Source organism: Schistocerca americana, chromosome 3, assembly GCF_021461395.2.
Source record: "Schistocerca americana isolate TAMUIC-IGC-003095 chromosome 3, iqSchAmer2.1, whole genome shotgun sequence".
Taxonomy (NCBI): domain Eukaryota; kingdom Metazoa; phylum Arthropoda; class Insecta; order Orthoptera; family Acrididae; genus Schistocerca; species Schistocerca americana.
In genome coordinates this window covers 591,085,418-591,090,417 of record NC_060121.1, presented here as the reverse complement: position 1 = coordinate 591,090,417, position 5,000 = coordinate 591,085,418, and the positions used below count along the sequence as shown (strand labels likewise).

Below are 5,000 nucleotides of genomic sequence, written 5' to 3'. Positions count from 1 at the left end.
GCGGCAGCTAGGAGGCGCTCCATCCATGTCGGTACCGGTGAGCGTTGCACTCGCAGTCGCAAAAACGTACGGCAAGTATATTACTCGGAAGAGTCAATGACAGTCCAAGCCCCCCTGCGTGGGAAGAGTCTTCCTAGGCCATGACCCACCGGAAGGGCGCAGCGTCCCCCACCCCAGACATGTGACGTCACACTATCGGTATTGACGACTAGACTGATTCCTTATAATCATTTGCCATACACCGGTGGAAGCTGCCGAGACGAGTAACTACATAGCGGGCTCGCCGTGTCACTAATGTACAGAGATACAATAGTTTCGACTGGAACCGGATTAAACGTATACACGGCGCTGATTAGTAATAGATAGAGCCATCAGAATACAGATAATGTATACAACTGTCCGTATACATGCTGAAAGACTCTGCTCACAATCACACGTCAGCCAGACACTCTTATCACGCACTACTCTCTGCCTGTAACAGGCACACAGACAATATGTAAGCACCAGCATGGAACAACACCCAGTGCATCCTCTCTGCCACATTAGACAATCCACACTATCATAACCAGACCGGGAGGTCCACTCGGAAAACAGAATATCCCACCCTTCCGACAACCACCATTGCTCAGCTAAGCCACCAACACCCACACATGTCCTACACAGGGGTGCACCCAACATCACAATACTGCCTCCTGTCACACCACAAAAACAATGGCAGGAATGAAAGACACAGGTCTGCCACAAGCATGGAATCAGAGCGCCGCCTGTCATGAGCCAAAGGTGCACCCTGACGTGCCAAATCAGATGATGCCGCAGTCATTTACTTACGATAATCACAATCAACAAACCGGCCCCCCCCCCCAAAACACCTTTCCTTACAACAATGTGTACCTTAACCTAACCCGTATTGTGCCTTAACCTAACCCGTATTGTGCCTTAACCTAACCCGTATTGTGCCTTAACCTAACCCGTATTGTGCCTTAACCTAACCCGTATTGTGCCTTAACCTAACCCGTATTGTGCCTTAACCTAACCCGTATTGTGCCTTAACCTAACCCGTATTGTGCCTTAACCTAACCCGTATTGTGCCTTAACCTAACCCGTATTGTGCCTTAACCTAACCCGTATTGTGCCTTAACCTAACCCGTATTGTGCCTTAACCTAACCCGTATTGTGCCTTAACCTAACCCGTATTGTGCCTTAACCTAACCCGTATTGTGCCTTAACCTAACCCGTATTGTGCCTTAACCTAACCCGTATTGTGCCTTAACCTAACCCGTATTGTGCCTTAACCTAACCCGTATTGTGCCTTAACCTAACCCGTGTTGTGCCTTAACCTAACCCGTGTTGTGCCTTAACCTAACCCGTGTTGTGCCTTAACCTAACCCGTATTGTGCCTTAACCTAACCCGTGTTGTACCTTAACCTAACCCGTGTTGTACCTTAACCTAACCCGTGTTGTACCTTAACCTAACCCGTGTTGTACCTTAACCTAACCCGTGTTGTACCTTAACCTAACCCGTGTTGTACCTTAACCTAACCCGTGTTGTACCTTAACCTAACCCGTGTTGTACCTTAACCTAACCCGTGTTGTACCTTAACCTAACCCGTGTTGTACCTTAACCTAACCCGTGTTGTACCTTAACCTAACCCGTGTTGTGCCTTAACCTAACCTATGTTGCGCCTTAACCTAACCTATGTTGCGCCTTAACCTAACCTATGTTGCGCCTTAACCTAACCTATGTTGCGCCTTAACCTAACCCATATTGTACCTTAACCTAACCCATATTGTACCTTAACCTAACCCATATTGTACCTTAACCTAACCCATGTTGCGCCTTAACCTAACCCATGTTGCGCCTTAACCTAACCTATGTTGCGCCTTAACCTAACCCATGTTGCGCCTTAACCTAACCCATGTTGCGCCTTAACCTAACCCATGTTGCGCCTTAACCTAACCCATGTTGCGCCTTAACCTAACCCATGTTGCGCCTTAACCTAACCCATGTTGCGCCTTAACCTAACCCATGTTGCGCCTTAACCTAACCCATGTTGCGCCTTAACCTAACCCATGTTGCGCCTTAACCTAACCCATGTTGCGCCTTAACCTAACCCATGTTGCGCCTTAACCTAACCCATGTTGCGCCTTAACCTAACCCATGTTGCGCCTCAACCTAACCTATGTTGCGCCTCAACCTAACCTATGTTGCGCCTCAACCCAACACACGTTGGGCCTCAACCCAACACACGTTGGGCCTTAACCCAACACACGTTGGGCCTTAACCCAACACACGTTGGGCCTTAACCCAACACACGTTGGGCCTTAACCCAACACACATTGGGCCTTAACCCAACACACGTTGGGCCTTAACCCAACACACGTTGGGCCTTAACCCAACACACGTTGGGCCTTAACCCAACACACGTTGGGCCTTAACCCAACACACGTTGGGCCTTAACCCAACACACGTTGGGCCTTAACCCAACACACGTTGGGCCTTAACCCAACACACGTTGGGCCTTAACCCAACACACGTTGGGCCTTAACCCAACACACGTTGGGCCTTAACCCAACACACGTTGGGCCTTAACCCAACACACGTTGGGCCTTAACCCAACACACGTTGGGCCTTAACCCAACACACGTTGGGCCTTAACCCAACACACGTTGGGCCTTAACCCAACACACGTTGGGCCTTAACCCAACACACGTTGGGCCTTAACCCAACACACGTTGGGCCTTAACCCAACACACGTTGGGCCTTAACCCAACACACGTTGGGCCTTAACCCAACACACGTTGGGCCTTAACCTGCTCTGTAATTGTCATACGACGCGTTAAATTAGTGTAGTGTTGCCTAACTGCAACCCCCGCAATATAGTTTGCTACTCGCACTGCCCGGTCCCCAGAGTATCGCTTCATGTGAAACACCTTGCAGCTATACACTGTAATGCGGATGGCAGTAGGACGTACATGCTCAATGCCCTTCGCAGTTGTTCATTGGCATTCGCATGGCGAAGCACAGCCTACGTTGTGGTACGGCTTGTGTCAACTGTCCGCTGATGTTGTACGTCCAAATCACACACTGTACTGCACATTGGTCCTCATGTACTGAATGATACATCGTGGTACATGTGTGACCGTACCACGACTGCGCCAACAACGGCGAACCATACGGTCCAAATATTGTGCACTCAGCTACGTGTCGTCTCCCTATAAGAGCTGGATTGCAGTATGGTATGCCGTGGATGGCGATCAGCATGAGCCGTCTGTTGATGTAGTGGCGCGTGTTGTCAGACGTAGTCGTCTCCTCTCACACACCGTGATAGCATGGTGCACTGCGTTCCACATCTGCGACATGCGACAGAGGCCGGTTGACAGTCGTTCGCGCAATGGACATCGCATACGTACGGGGGCCACCTTCCACGTGTTCGCGAAGCGTGCACATGTTGTTGCGTGTATGTGGGCAGACATAGTGTGTCGTGACACCTGACACAGGCATGCAACAATCGTTGAATTTGCAAATGGCGATGGACGTCTACGTTTGCTGGTGACGTTACGCAAATGAACAACTGGTAAACCGTTGTGGTGCGGTTGTTCTCGCTAGAGGTGAATCAGTGATGGCGACGATCGGTTGAGCTACCAACCGGTTGTTTCAGCGATACCCACCATGCCCACGAACGTGAATGGCATGTGGGTGTGAAGCGATACGCGGCGGTGGCTGGGTGGGACCGTCCCCGGCCGGTGAGGGGGGGCCTCCCGGCGTGCTGGCCGCGCGGTGCGTGGGCGCACGCGCTACAGCCGGCTGGTGGGGGCGGCCAGTGGCAGGCGCGCCGGCCGACGGAGGCGGCAGGCGGCGCAGCTGCGCGCCGGCGCACCCTGCACGCGGCGCCGTGCGGCCAAAGTAGGTCCTCGCGGGCCCGGTGCGAAGCGCGGTGGACATCTGCAGTGTGCTGGTCCGATTGAGGACTGTGTGCGCTGAGGATGCGCCGCCGCCCGGCGCTCGGCGCCGCGACGCCGTCTGCTGCTCGGTCGCCTCTGCGGTTCTCGCAGGTGGATTGTATCGCAGCTGTGCGGACGTGTTGGCGCGTGCGCTGTGCTGGGAGAGTTCGCTTCGGCACCCAAGTGGGGCTTTTGTCCTTCTGTGGCGCTGGCGATGGAGCTGCCGGCCACCGTAGGTGGCGCGTGTTGTCTCCCGCCGGCAATGCCACGACAGCACGCTCCCGGGCCTCTGTCGGCAGCGGCAAGCTCAGTTGGGAGCACGGGTGGTCGCACCTAAAGCGTCTACTCGCCAAACTCCGGGCGATTGCGCCACTCTCGAACCCGACCAAGTACTTAGGACGGCGCTGCGCGCCGCCGGGACCTGAGAGGGTTTCGAGGTGTATTGTGCAGGGGAGCTCAGCCTCCTCCTGTTTGCAGAATAATTGAGCGGACGCTTGCGTGTTCGCGCGGGCCCCCGGGACACACTCCCGGGCGGCCGGCTGCTCAGCTCTAGTTGACGCAGCTCCCTGGTTGATCCTGCCAGTAGTCATATGCTTGTCTCAAAGATTAAGCCATGCATGTCTCAGTACAAGCCGCATTAAGGTGAAACCGCGAATGGCTCATTAAATCAGTTATGGTTCCTTAGATCGTACCCACGTTACTTGGATAACTGTGGTAATTCTAGAGCTAATACATGCAAACAGAGTCCCGACCAGAGATGGAAGGGACGCTTTTATTAGATCAAAACCAATCGGTCGGCTCGTCCGGTCCGTTTGCCTTGGTGACTCTGAATAACTTTGGGCTGATCGCACGGTCCTCGTACCGGCGACGCATCTTTCAAATGTCTGCCTTATCAACTGTCGATGGTAGGTTCTGCGCCTACCATGGTTGTAACGGGTAACGGGGAATCAGGGTTCGATTCCGGAGAGGGAGCCTGAGAAACGGCTACCACATCCAAGGAAGGCAGCAGGCGCGCAAATTACCCACTCCCGGCACGGGGAGGTAGTGACGAAAAATAA

At 53.4% G+C, this 5,000-nt stretch overlaps 1 non-coding gene across 1 annotated transcript in view; it reads left to right on the top strand.

Moving 5' to 3' along the window:
• The first annotated feature begins 4,505 nt into the window (after positions 1 to 4,505).
• LOC124608791 overlaps positions 4,506 to 5,000 on the top strand; it is a 1,910-nt gene continuing 1,415 nt past the window's right edge. Inside the window, exon 1 of the ribosomal RNA XR_006979357.1 lies at positions 4,506 to 5,000. This exon is cut by the window's right edge and continues 1,415 nt beyond it. This is a non-coding gene — a ribosomal RNA (small subunit ribosomal RNA).